Source organism: Schistocerca gregaria, chromosome 8 (assembly GCF_023897955.1).
Source record: "Schistocerca gregaria isolate iqSchGreg1 chromosome 8, iqSchGreg1.2, whole genome shotgun sequence".
In the NCBI taxonomy this organism is placed as follows: Eukaryota; Metazoa; Arthropoda; class Insecta; order Orthoptera; family Acrididae; genus Schistocerca; species Schistocerca gregaria.
In genome coordinates, this window is record NC_064927.1 from 331,267,254 (window position 1) to 331,283,219 (window position 15,966).

A 15,966-nucleotide genomic window follows, 5' to 3' on the forward strand; every position below is an offset into this window, starting at 1 on the left:
TTTTGTAAGTTACAGCTCATTCTTTAAATAAATTTATATTACACATTTGGAATACAGCTCAAAAATACACATTCTGGTGAGCTTCTAGTATGTTAATGAGGTGCATTTTCTTTCGTTAGCAGACTCACAAGACGTGAATATTTATTCTTTCGGAAAGTTGTCGCTCGATGATTAATTACTTTAATATTATGCTTTAAAAGTACATTTGAACAATACACTTTCTGTGGGCTTTGGAGTGCTCAAATGTACGCATTTTCGTCGTTAGCAGGGTCACAAGAGAAGTGTGTAAGCGCCGTCATATTCTAGAAGAAAATCGCTAGTGCTGTCCACACAGCATTCTTCAAGTGGAATGAACCTACGTACATTGGATGACTGAGTGGACATTTATTTTTTCGGAAAGTTCTGACTCGAAGATTAATTTTTCTAATATTATGCTTTAATAATACACTTGAACAATACACATTCTGAGGACTTTGGTCTGCTCTAATGAATACATCTTCTTCGTTAGCATTTTCAGTATAGATGTGTGGGAGCGGCGTGATATTGTAGAAGAAAACCGCTAGTGCTGTGCAAATAGCATTCTTCACACAGAATGTATCTCCGTACAGTGGATGACTGAGTGGATAATTAATTCTTTGTAAGTTACAGCTCATTCTTTAAGTAAATTTATATGACACATTAGGAATACAGCTCCAAAATACACATTCTGGTGAGTTTCTAGTATGTTAATGAGGTGCATTGTCTTTCGTTAGGAGATTCACATGACATGTGTGGAAGCAGTGTCATATGCTAGAAGAAAATCGCTAGTGCTGTACACATAGCATTCTTCACACTGAATGTATCTACGTACACTGGATTACTGAGTGGATAATTCATTTTTTTGTAAGTTACATCTCACTTTTTAAATAAATTGATATTACACAGCTCAAAAATACACATTCTGGAGAGCTTGAACAATGTTAATGAGGTGCATTTTCTTTCGTTAGCAGATTCACATGACATGTGTGGAAGCAGCGTCATATTCTAGAAGAAAATCGCTAGTGCTGTGCACATAGCATTCTTCACATGGAATGAACCTACGTACAATGGATGACTGAGTGGACATTTATTTTTTCGGAAAGTTCTGGCTCGATGATTAATACTTTTAATATTATGCTTTAATAATACATTTGAACAATACACTTTCTAAGGACTTTGGACTGTTCTAATGTATTCATTTTTTTCGCTAGTAGGTTCACAACAGATGTGTGGGAGCGGCGTTATATTGTTGAAGAAAGATGCTAGTGCTGTGCAAATAGCATGCTTCACACAGATTGTATCTACGTACAGTGGATGACTGAGTGGATAATTCATTTTTTTGTAAATTACAGCTCACTTTTTAAATACATTTATATTACACATTCGGAATACAGCTAAAAATACACATTCTGGAGAGCTTCTTCAATGTTAATGAGGTGCATTTTCCTTCGTTAGCAGGTTCACAAAAGGTGTGTGGAAGCGGCATAATATTCTAGAAGAAAATCGCTAGTGCTATGCATATAGCATCCTTCACACAGAATGTATCTACGTACAGTGGATGACTGAGTGGATAATTTAGTTTCTGTAAGTTACAGCTCATTCATTAAATAAATTTATATTACACTTTAGGAATACAGCTCATAAAAACACATTATGGTGAGCTTCTAGTATGTTAATGAGGTGCATTATCTTTCGTTAGCAAGTTCACAAGAGATGTGTGGAAGCGGCGTCATATTCTAGAAGGAAATCGCTAGTGCTGTGCACATAGAATTCTTCACATTGAATGCACCTACGTACAATGGATGACTGAGTGAACATTTAGTTTTTCGGAAAGTTGTGTCTCGATGATTAATTTTTTTAATTTTATGCTTTAACAAAACATTTTAACAATACACTTTCTGAAGACTTTGTAGCGCTCTAATGTATGCATTTTCTTCGATAGCAGGATCACAAAAGATGTGCTGAAGCGGCGTCATATAATAGAAGAAAATCGCTTGTGCTGTGCACATAGCATTCGTCACACAGAATGTATCTACGTACAGTGGATGGCTGAGTGGATAATTAATTTCTTTTGTAAGTTATGGCTCATTCTTTAAATAAATTTATATTACACACTAGGAATACAGCTCAAAAATAATCATTCTGGTGAGCTTCTATTATGTTAGTGAGGTCTATTTTCTTTCGTTATCAGGTTCACAATAGATTTGTGGAAGCGGCGTCATATTCTAGAAGAATATTGCTAGTGCTGTGCACATAGCATTCTTAACATGGAATGCACCTACGTGCAATGGATGACTGAGTGAACATTTAGTTTTTCGGAAAGTTGTGTCTCGATGATTAATTTTTTTAATTTTATGCTTTAATAATACCTTTGAACATTACACATTCTGGGGACTTTGGTTTGCTCTACTGTATGCATCTTCTTCGTTAGCAGGTTCGCAATAGATGTGTGGGAGCGGCGTCGTATTGTAGAAGTAAGACGCTAGTGTTGTGCACATAGCATTCTTCACGCGGAATGTATCTACGTACAGTGGATGACTGAGTAGAAAATTCATTATTTTGTAAGTTGCAGCTCATTCTTTAAATCACTTTATATTACACATTTGAAATACAGCTCAAAAATACACAATCTGGTGAGCTTCTAGCATGTTAATGAGGTGCATTTTCTTTCGTTAGCAGGTTCACAAGAGATGTGTGTAAGCGGCGTCATATTCTAGAAGAAATTGCTAGTGCTATGCACATAGCATCCTTCACACAGAATGTATCTACGTACAGTGGATGACTGAGTGGATAATTCAGTTTCTGTAAGTTACAGCTCATTCTTTAAATAAATTTATACTAAACATTAAGAATACAGCTCAAAAATACACATTATGGTGAGCTTCTAGTATGTTAATGAGGTGTATTATCTTTCGTTAGCAGGTTCACAATAGATTTGTGGAAGCGGCGTCATATTCTAGAAGAAAATTGCTAGTTCTGTGCACATAGCATTCTTAACATGGAATGCACCTACGTGCAATGGATGACTGAGTGAACATTTATTTTTTCGGAAAGTTGTGTCTCGATGATTAATTTTTTTAATTATATGCTTTAATAATACCTTTGAACAATACACTTTCTGAGGACTTTGGAGTGCTCTAATGTATGCATTTCCTTCGTTAGCAGGTTCACTATAGATGTGTGGGAGCGGCGCCATATTGTAGAAGTAAGACGCTAGTGTTGTGCACATAGCATTCTTCACGCGGAATGTATCTACGTACAGTGGATGACTGAGTGGAAAATTCATTATTTTGTAAGTTATGGCTCATTCTTTAAATAAATTTACATTACACATTAGGAATACAGCAGGTTCGCAAGAGATGTGTGGAATCGGCGTCATATTCTAGAAGATAATCGCTAGTACTCTGCACATAGCATCCTTCACACAGAATGTATCTACGTAAAGTGGATGACTGAGTGGATAATTCAGTTTCTGTAAGTTACAGCTCTTTCTTTAAATAAATTTAAATTACACATTAGAAATACAGCTCAAAAATACACATTATGGTGAGCTTCTAGTATGTTAATGAGGTGCATTATCTTTCGTTAGCAGGTTCACAAGAGGTGTGTGGAAGCGGCGTCATATTGTAGAAGAAAATCGCTAGTGCTGTGCACATAGCATTCTTCACATGGAATGCACCTACGTACAATGGATGACTGAGTGGACATTTATTTTTTCGGAATGTTATGGCTCGATGATTAATACTTTTAATATTATGCTTTAATAATACATTTGAACAATATACTTTCTAAGGACATTGGACTGTTGTAATGTATTCATTTTCTTAGCCAGTAGGTTCACAATTGGTGTGTGGGAACGGCGTCATATTGTAGAAGAAAGATGCTAGTGCTGTGCACATAGAATTCTTCACACAGAATGTATCTACGTACAATGGATGGCTGAGTGGATAATTCATTTTTCTGTAAGTTACAGCTCATTCTTTAAATAAATTTATATGACACATTAGGAATACAGCTCAAAAATATACATTCTTCTAGTATGTTAATGAGGTGCATTTTCTTTCGTTAGCAGGTTCACAAAAGGTGTGTGGAAGCGGCGTCATATTTTGTAAGAAAATCGCTAGTGCTGTGCACATAGCATTCTGCACATGGAATGCTCCTACGTACAGTGGATGACTGAGTGGACATTTATTTTTTCGGAAGGTTCTGGCTTGATGTTTAATTTTTTTAATATTATGCTTTAATAATACATTTGAACAATACATTTTCTGAGGACTTTGGAGTGCTCTAATGTATGCATTTTCTTCGTTAGTAGGTTCACAATAGATGTGTGGCAGTGGCGTCGTATTGCAGAAGAAAGATGCTAGTGCTGTGCACATAGCATTCTTCACACAGAATGTATCTACGCACAATGGATGGCTGAGTGGATAATTCATTTTTCTGTAAGTTACAGCTCATTCTTTAAATAAATTTATATACACATTAGGAATACAGCTCAAAAATACACATTCTTGTGTGCTTCTAGTATGTTAATGAGGTCCATTTTCTTTCGTTAGCAGGTTCACAAGAGTTGTGTGGAAGCGGCGTCATATTGTAGAAGAAAGTCGCTACTGCTGTGCACATAGCATTCTTCACATGGAATGCACCTACGTGCAATGGATGACTGAGAAGTCATTAATTTTCTCGGTAAGTTCTGGCTCGATGATTAATTCTTTATTATGCTTTAATAATACATTTGAACAATACACATTATGAGGACTTTGGAGTGCTCTAATGTATGCGTTTTCTTCGTTAGCAGGTTCACAATAGATGTGTGGGAGCGGCGTCATATTGTATAAAAAAGACGCTAGTGCTGTGCACATAGCATTCTTCACACAGAATGTATCTACGTACAATGGATGGCTGAGTGGATAATTCATTTTTCTCTAAGTTACAGCTCATTCTTTAAATAAATTTATATGACACATTAGGAATACAGCTCAAAAATACACATTCTGGTGAGCTTCTAGTATGTTAATGAGGTGCATTTTCTTTCGTTAGCAGGTTCACTAGAGATGTGTTGAGGCGGCGTCATATTGTAGAAGAAAGTCGCTAGTGCTGTGCACATAGCATTCTTCACATGGATTGCACCTACGTGCAATGGATGACTGAGAAGTCATTTATTTTTTCGGTAAGTTCTTGTTCGATGATTAATTTTTTTATTATGCTTTAATAATACATTTGAACAATACACATTATGAGGACTTTGGAGTGCTCTAATGTATGCGTTTTCTTCGTTAGCAGGTTCACAATAGATGTGTGGGAGCGGCGTCATATTGTAGAAAAAAGACGCTAGTGCTGTGCACATAGCATTCTTCACACAGAATGTATCTACGTACAATGGATGGCTGAGTGGATAATTCATTTTTCTCTAAGTTACAGCACATTCTTTAAATAAATTTATATGACTTATATGGAATACAGCTCAAAAATACACATTCTGGTGAGCTTCTAGTATGTTAATGAGGTGCATTTTCTTTCGTTAGCAGGCTCACAAGAGATGTGTTGAAGCGGCGTCATATTCTAGAAGAAAATCGCTAGTGCTGTGCACATAGCATTCTTCACATGGAATGCACCTACGTGCAATGGATGACGGAGAAGTCATTTATTTTTTCGGTAAGTTCTGGCTCGATGATTAATTTTTTATTATGCTTTAATAATACATTTGAACAATACACATTATGAGGACTTTGGAGTGCTCTAATGTATGCGTTTTCTTCGTTAGCAGGTTCACAATAGATGTGTGGGAGCGGCGTCATATTGTAGAAAAAAGACGCTAGTGCTGTGCACATAGCATTCTTCACACGGAATGTATCTACGTACAATGGATGGCTGAGTGGATAATTCATTTTTCTGTAAGTTACAGCTCATTCTTTAAATAAATTTATATGACACATTAGGAATACAACTCAAAAATACACATTCTGGTGAGCTTCTAGTATGTTAATGAGGTGCATTTTCTTTCGTTAGCATGTTCACAAGAGATGTGTTGAAGCGGCGTCATATTGTAGAAGAAAGTCGCTAGTGCTGTGCACATAGCATTCTTCACATGGAATGTACCTACGTGCAATGGATGACTGAGAAGTCATTTATTTTATCGGTAAGTTCTGGCTCCATGATTAATTTTTTTATTATGCTTTAATAATACATTTGAACAATACACATTATGAGGAATTTGGAGTGCTCTAATGTATGCGTTTTCTTCGTTAGCAGGTTCACAATAGATGTGTGGGATCGGCGTCATATTGTAGAAAAAAGACGCTACTGCTGTGCACATAGCATTCTTCACACAGAATGTATCTACGTACAATGGATGGCTGAGTGGATAATTCATTTTTCTGTAAGTTACAGCTCATTCTTTAAATAAATTTATATGACACATTAGGAATACAACTCAAAAATACACATTCTGGTGAGCTTCTAGTATGTGAATGAGGTGAATTTTCTTTCGTTAGCAGGTACACAAGAGATGTGTGGAAGCGGCGTCATAATGTCGATGAAAATCGCTAGTGCTGTGCACATAGCATTCTTCACATGGAATGCACCTACGTGCAATGGATGACTGAGAAGTCATTAATTTTTTCGGTAAGTTCTGGCTCGATGATTATTTTTTGTATTATGCTTTAATAATACATTTGAACAATACACATTATGAGGACTTTGGAGTGCTCTAATGTATGCGTTTTCTTCGTTAGCAGGTTCACAATAGATGTGTGGGAGCGGCGTCATATTGTAGAAAAATGACGCTAGTGCTGTGCACATAGCATTCTTCACACAGAATGTATCTACGTACAATGGATGGCTGAGTGGATAATTCATTTTTCTCTAAGTTACAGCACATTCTTTAAATAAATTTATATGACTTATATGGAATACAGCTCAAAAATACACATTCTGGTGAGCTTCTAGTATGTTAATGAGGTGCATTTTCTTTCGTTAGCAGGCTCACAAGAGATGTGTTGAAGCGGCGTTATGTTGTAGAAGAAAATCGCTTGTGCTGTGCACATAGCATTCTTCACATGGAATGCACCTACGTGCAATGGATGACTGAGAAGTCATTTATTTTTTCGGTAAGTTCTGGCTCGATGATTAATTTTTTATTATGCTTTAATAATACATTTGAACAATACACATTATGAGGACTTTGGAGTGCTCTAATGTATGCGTTTTCTTCGTTAGCAGGTTCACAATAGATGTGTGGGAGCGGCGTCATGTTGTAGAAAAAAGACGCTAGTGCTGTGCACATAGCATTCTTCACACGTAATGTATCTACGTACAATGGATGGCTGAGTGGATAATTCATTTTTCTGTAAGTTACAGCTCATTCTTTAAATAAATTTATATGACACATTAGGAATACAGCTCAAAAATACACATTCTGGTGAGCTTCTAGTATGTTAATGAGGTGCATTTTCTTTCGTTAGCATGTTCACAAGAGATGTTTTGAAGCGGCGTCATATTGTAGAAGAAAGTCGCTAGTGCTGTGCACATAGCATTCTTCACATGGAATGTACCTACGTGCAATGGATGACTGAGAAGTCATTTATTTTATCGGTAAGTTCTGGCTCCATGATTAATTTTTTTATTATGCTTTAATAATACATTTGAACAATACACATTATGAGGAATTTGGAGTGCTCTAATGTATGCGTTTTCTTCGTTAGCAGGTTCACAATAGATGTGTGGGAGCGGCGTCATATTGTAGAAAAAAGACGCTAGTGCTGTGCACATAGCATTCTTCACACAGAATGTATCTACGTACAATGGATGGCTGAGTGGATAATTCATTTTTCTGTAAGTTACAGCTCATTCTTTAAATAAATTTATATGACACATTAGGAATACAACTCAAAAATACACATTCTGGTGAGCTTCTAGTATGTTAATGAGGTGAATTTTCTTTCGTTAGCAGGTACACAAGAGATGTGTGGAAGCGGCGTCATAATGTCGATGAAAATCGCTAGTGCTGTGCACATAGCATTCTTCACATGGAATGCACCTAAGTGCAATGGATGACTGAGAAGTCATTAATTTTTTCGGTAAGTTCTGGCTCGATGATTATTTTTTGTATTATGCTTTAATAATACATTTGAACAATACACATTATGAGGACTTTGGAGTGCTCTAATGTATGCGTTTTCTTCGTTAGCAGGTTCACAATAGATGTGTGGGAGCGGCGTCATATTGTAGAAAAATGACGCTAGTGCTGTGCACATAGCATTCTTCACACAGAATGTATCTACGTACAATGGATGGCTGAGTGGATAATTCATTTTTCTCTAAGTTACAGCACATTCTTTAAATAAATTTATATGACTTATATGGAATACAGCTCAAAAATACACATTCTGGTGAGCTTCTAGTATGTTAATGACGTGCATTTTCTTTCGTTAGCAGGCTCACAAGAGATGTGTTGAAGCGGCGTTATGTTGTAGAAGAAAATCGCTTGTGCTGTGCACATAGCATTCTTCACATTGAATGCACCTACGTGCAATGGATGACTGAGAAGTCATTTATTTTTTCGGTAAGTTCTGGCTCGATGATTAATATTTTTAATATTGTGCTTTAATAATACATTTGAACAATACACTTTCTGAGGACTATGGAGTGCTATAATGTATGCATTTTCTTCGTTAGCAGGGTCACAAGAGAAGTGTGTAAGCGGCGTCATATTATATAAGAAAGTCGCTAGTGCTGTGCACATAACTTTCTTCACACAGAATGTAGCTACGTACACTGGATGACTGAGTGGATAATTCATTTTTTTGTAAGTTACAGCTCATTCTTTAAGTAAATTTATATTACACATTAGGAATACAGCTCAAAAATACACATTCTCGTGAGATTCTAGTATGTTAATGAGTTGCATTTTCTTTCGTTAGCAGATTCACAAGACGTGTGGAAGCGGCGTCATATTCTAGAAGAAAATCGCTAGTGCTGTGCACATAGCATTCTTCACATGGAATGCACCTACGTACAATGGATTACTGAGTAGACATTTATTTTTTCGGTAAGTTCTGGCTCGATGATAAATTTCTTTAATATTATGCTTTAATAGTACATTTGAGCAATACACATTCTGAGAAGTTTGGAGTGCTCTAATGTATGCATTATCTACGTTAGTGGTTCACAATAGAAGTGTGGGAGCGGCGTCATATTGTAGAAGAAAGATGCTAGTGCTGTGCACATAGCATTCTTCACACAGAAAGTATCTACGTACACTGGATGACTGAGTGGATAATTCAATTTTTTGTAAGTTACAGCTCATTCTTTTAACAAATTTATATTACACATTAGGAATACAGCTCAAAAATACACATCCTGGTGAGCTTCTATTATGCTAATGAGGTGCATTTTCTTTCGTTAGCAGATTCACAAGACATGTGTGGAAGCGGCGTCATATTCTAGAAGAAAATCGCTAGTGCTGTGCACATAGCATTCTTCACATGGAATGCACCTACGTACAATGGATGACTGATTGGAAATTTATTTTTTCGGAAAGTTCTGGCTCGATGAAAAATTTTTTTAATATTATGCTTTAAAAATACATTTGAACAATACACTTTCTGTGGGCTTTGGAGTGCTCTAATGTACGCATTTTCGTCGTTAGCAGGGTCACAAGAGAAGTGTGTTAGCGGCGTCATATTCTAGAAGAAAATCGCTAGTGCTGTCCACACAGCATTCTTCACATTGAATGAACCTACGTACATTGGATGACTGAGTGGACATTTATTTTTTCGGAAAGTTCTGACTCGAAGATTAATTTTTCTAATATTATGCTTTAATAATACACTTGAACAATACACATTCTGAGGAATTTGGTGTGCTCTAATGAATACATCTTCTTAGTTAGCATTTTCACTATAGATGTGTGGGAGCGGCGTCATATTGTAGAAGAAAATCGCTAGTGCTGTGCAAATAGCATTCTTCACACAGAATGTATCTACGTACAGTGGATGACTGAGTGGATAATTCATTACTTTGAAGTTACAGTTCATTCTTTTAATAAATTTATATTACACGTTAGGAATACAGCTCAAAAATACATATTCTGGTGAGCTTCTAGTATATTAATGAGGTGCATTTTCTTTCGTTATTAGATTCACATGACATGTGTGGAAGCAGCGTCATATTCTAGAAGAAAATCGCTAGTGCTGTGCACATAGCATTCTTCACATGGAATGCACCTACGTACAATGGATGACTGAGTGGACATTTATTTTTTCCGAAAGTTCTGGCTCGATGATTAATACGTTTAATATTATGCTTTAATAATACATTTGAACAATACACTTTCTAAGGACTTTGGACTGTTCTAATGTATTCATTTTTTTCGCTAGTAGGTTCACAACAGATGTGTGGGAGCGGCGTTGTATTGTTGAAGAAAGATGCTAGTGCTGTGCAAATAGCATTCTTCACACAGATTGTATCTACGTACAGTGGATGACTAAGTGGATAATTCATTTTTTTGTAAGTTACAGCTCATTCTTTAAATAATTTTATATTACACATTAGGAATACATCTGAAAAATACACATTCGGTGAGCTTCTATTATGTTAATGAGGTGCATTTTCGTTCGTTATCAGGTTCACAATAGATTTGCGGAAGCGGCGTCATATTCTAGAAGAAAATTGCTAGTGCTGTGCACATAGCATTCTTAACATGGAATGCACCTACGTGCAATGGATGACTGAGTGATCATTTATTTTTTCGGAAAGTTGTGTCTCGATGATTAATTTTTTTAATTTTATGCTTTAATAATACCTTTGAACAATACACTTTCTGAGGACTTTGGAATGCTCTAATGTATGCATTTTGTTCGTTAGCAGGTTCACTATAGATGTGTGGGAGCGGCGCCATATTGTAGAAGTAAGACGCTAGTGTTGTGCACATAGCATTCTTCACGCGGAATGTATCTACGTACAGTGGATTACTGAGTGGAAAATTCATTATTTTGTAAGTTATGGCTCATTCTTTAAATAAATTTACATTACACATTAGGAATACTGTAGGTTCGCAAGAGATGTGTGGAATCGGCGTCATATTCTAGAAGGAAATCGCTAGGGCTGTGCACATAGCATTCTTCACATGGAATGCACCTACGTGCAATGGATGACTGAGAAGTCATTTATTTTTTCGGTAAGTTCTGGCTCGATGATTAATTTTTTATTATGCTTTAATAATACATTTGAACAATACACATTATGAGGACTTTGGAGTGCTCTAATGTATGCGTTTTCTTCGTTAGCAGGTTCACAATAGATGTGTGGGAGCGGCGTCATATTGTAGAAAAAAGACGCTAGTGCTGTGCACATAGCATTCTTCACACGGAATGTATCTACGTACAATGGATGGCTGAGTGGATAATTCATTTTTCTGTAAGTTACAGCTCATTCTTTAAATATATTTATATGACACATTAGGAATACAACTCAAAAATACACATTCTGGTGAGCTTCTAGTATGTTAATGAGGTGCATTTTCTTTCGTTAGCATGTTCACAAGAGATGTGTTGTAGCGGCGTCATATTGTAGAAGAAAGTCGCTAGTGCTGTGCACATAGCATTCTTCACATGGAATGTACCTACGTGCAATGGATGACTGAGAAGTCATTTATTTTATCGGTAAGTTCTGGCTCCATGATTAATTTTTTTATTATGCTTTAATAATACATTTGAACAATACACATTATGAGGAATTTGGAGTGCTCTAATGTATGCGTTTTCTTCGTTAGCAGGTTCACAATAGATGTGTGGGAGCGGCGTCATATTGTAGAAAAAAGACGCTAGTGCTGTGCACATAGCATTCTTCACACAGAATGTATCTACGTACAATGGATGGCTGAGTGGATAATTCATTTTTCTGTAAGTTACAGCTCATTCTTTAAATAAATTTATATGACACATTAGGAATACAACTCAAAAATACACATTCTGGTGAGCTTCTAGTATGTTAATGAGGTGAATTTTCTTTCGTTAGCAGGTACACAAGAGATGTGTGGAAGCGGCGTCATAATGTCGATGAAAATCGCTAGTGCTGTGCACATAGCATTCTTCACATGGAATGCACCTAAGTGCAATGGATGACTGAGAAGTCATTAATTTTTTCGGTAAGTTCTGGCTCGATGATTATTTTTTGTATTATGCTTTAATAATACATTTGAACAATACACATTATGAGGACTTTGGAGTGCTCTAATGTATGCGTTTTCTTCGTTAGCAGGTTCACAATAGATGTGTGGGAGCGGCGTCATATTGTAGAAAAATGACGCTAGTGCTGTGCACATAGCATTCTTCACACAGAATGTATCTACGTACAATGGATGGCTGAGTGGATAATTCATTTTTCTCTAAGTTACAGCACATTCTTTAAATAAATTTATATGACTTATATGGAATACAGCTCAAAAATACACATTCTGGTGAGCTTCTAGTATGTTAATGAGGTGCATTTTCTTTCGTTAGCAGGCTCACAAGAGATGTGTTGAAGCGGCGTTATGTTGTAGAAGAAAATCGCTTGTGCTGTGCACATAGCATTCTTCACATGGAATGCACCTACGTGCAATGGATGACTGAGAAGTCATTTATTTTTTCGGTAAGTTCTGGCTCGATGATTAATATTTTTAATATTGTGCTTTAATAATACATTTGAACAATACACTTTCTGAGGACTATGGAGTGCTATAATGTATGCGTTTTCTTCGTTAGCAGGTTCACAATAGATGTGTGGGAGCGGCGTCATATTGTAGAAAAAAGACGCTAGTGCTGTGCACATAGCATTCTTCACACGGAATGTATCTACGTACAATGGATGGCTGAGTGGATAATTCATTTTTCCGTAAGTTACAGCTCATTCTTTAAATAAATTTATATGACACATTAGGAATACAACTCAAAAATACACATTCTGGTGAGCTTCTAGTATGTTAATGAGGTGCATTTTCTTTCGTTAGCAGGCTCACAAGAGATGTGTTGAAGCGGCGTCATATTCTAGAAGAAAATCGCTAGTGCTGTGCACATAGCATTCTTCACATGGAATGCACCTACGTGCAATGGATGACTGAGAAGTCATTTATTTTTTCGGTAAGTTCTGGCTCGATGATTAATTTTTTATTATGCTTTAATAATACATTTGAACAATACACATTATGAGGACTTTGGAGTGCTCTAATGTATGCGTTTTCTTCGTTAGCAGGTTCACAATAGATGTGTGGGAGCGGCGTCATATTGTAGAAAAAAGACGCTAGTGCTGTGCACATAGCATTCTTCACACGGAATGTATCTACGTACAATGGATGGCTGAGTGGATAATTCATTTTTCTGTAAGTTACAGCTCATTCTTTAAATATATTTATATGACACATTAGGAATACAACTCAAAAATACACATTCTGGTGAGCTTCTAGTATGTTAATGAGGTGCATTTTCTTTCGTTAGCATGTTCACAAGAGATGTGTTGAAGCGGCGTCATATTGTAGAAGAAAGTCGCTAGTGCTGTGCACATAGCATTCTTCACATGGAATGTACCTACGTGCAATGGATGACTGAGAAGTCATTTATTTTATCGGTAAGTTCTGGCTCCATGATTAATTTTTTTATTATGCTTTAATAATACATTTGAACAATACACATTATGAGGAATTTGGAGTGCTCTAATGTATGCGTTTTCTTCGTTAGCAGGTTCACAATAGATGTGTGGGAGCGGCGTCATATTGTAGAAAAAAGACGCTAGTGCTGTGCACATAGCATTCTTCACACAGAATGTATCTACGTACAATGGATGGCTGAGTGGATAATTCATTTTTCTGTAAGTTACAGCTCATTCTTTAAATAAATTTATATGACACATTAGGAATACAACTCAAAAATACACATTCTGGTGAGCTTCTAGTATGTTAATGAGGTGAATTTTCTTTCGTTAGCAGGTACACAAGAGATGTGTGGAAGCGGCGTCATAATGTCGATGAAAATCGCTAGTGCTGTGCACATAGCATTCTTCACATGGAATGCACCTAAGTGCAATGGATGACTGAGAAGTCATTAATTTTTTCGGTATGTTCTTTCTCGATGATTATTTTTTGTATTATGCTTTAATAATACATTTGAACAATACACATTATGAGGACTTTGGAGTGCTCTAATGTATGCGTTTTCTTCGTTAGCAGGTTCACAATAGATGTGTGGGAGCGGCGTCATATTGTAGAAAAATGACGCTAGTGCTGTGCACATAGCATTCTTCACACAGAATGTATCTACGTACAATGGATGGCTGAGTGGATAATTCATTTTTCTCTAAGTTACAGCACATTCTTTAAATAAATTTATATGACTTATATGGAATACAGCTCAAAAATACACATTCTGGTGAGCTTCTAGTATGTTAATGAGGTGCATTTTCTTTCGTTAGCAGGCTCACAAGAGATGTGTTGAAGCGGCGTTATGTTGTAGAAGAAAATCGCTTGTGCTGTGCACATAGCATTCTTCACATGGAATGCACCTACGTGCAATGGATGACTGAGAAGTCATTTATTTTTTCGGTAAGTTCTGGCTCGATGATTAATATTTTTAATATTGTGCTTTAATAATACATTTGAACAATACACTTTCTGAGGACTATGGAGTGCTATAATGTATGCATTTTCTTCGTTAGCAGGGTCACAAGAGAAGTGTGTAAGCGGCGTCATATTATATAAGAAAGTCGCTAGTGCTGTGCACATAACTTTCTTCACACAGAATGTAGCTACGTACACTGGATGACTGAGTGGATAATTCATTTTTTTGTAAGTTACAGCTCATTCTTTAAGTAAATTTATATTACACATTAGGAATACAGCTCAAAAATACACATTCTCGTGAGATTCTAGTATGTTAATGAGTTGCATTTTCTTTCGTTAGCAGATTCACAAGACGTGTGGAAGCGGCGTCATATTCTAGAAGAAAATCGCTAGTGCTGTGCACATAGCATTCTTCACATGGAATGCACCTACGTACAATGGATTACTGAGTAGACATTTATTTTTTCGGTAAGTTCTGGCTCGATGATAAATTTCTTTAATATTATGCTTTAATAGTACATTTGAGCAATACACATTCTGAGAACTTTGGAGTGCTCTAATGTATGCATTATCTACGTTAGTGGTTCACAATAGAAGTGTGGGAGCGGCGTCATATTGTAGAAGAAAGATGCTAGTGCTGTGCACATAGCATTCTTCACACAGAAAGTATCTACGTACACTGGATGACTGAGTGGATAATTCAATTTTTTGTAAGTTACAGCTCATTCTTTTAACAAATTTATATTACACATTAGGAATACAGCTCAAAAATACACATCCTGGTGAGCTTCTATTATGCTAATGAGGTGCATTTTCTTTCGTTAGCAGATTCACAAGACATGTGTGGAAGCGGCGTCATATTCTAGAAGAAAATCGCTAGTGCTGTGCACATAGCATTCTTCACATGGAATGCACCTACGTACAATGGATGACTGATTGGAAATTTATTTTTTCGGAAAGTTCTGGCTCGATGAAAAATTTTTTTAATATTATGCTTTAAAAATACATTTGAACAATACACTTTCTGTGGGCTTTGGAGTGCTCTAATGTACGCATTTTCGTCGTTAGCAGGGTCACAAGAGAAGTGTGTTAGCGGCGTCATATTCTAGAAGAAAATCGCTAGTGCTGTCCACACAGCATTCTTCACATTGAATGAACCTACGTACATTGGATGACTGAGTGGACATTTATTTTTTCGGAAAGTTCTGACTCGAAGATTAATTTTTCTAATATTATGCTTTAATAATACACTTGAACAATACACATTCTGAGGAATTTGGTGTGCTCTAATGAATACATCTTCTTAGTTAGCATTTTCACTATAGATGTGTGGGAGCGGCGTCATATTGTAGAAG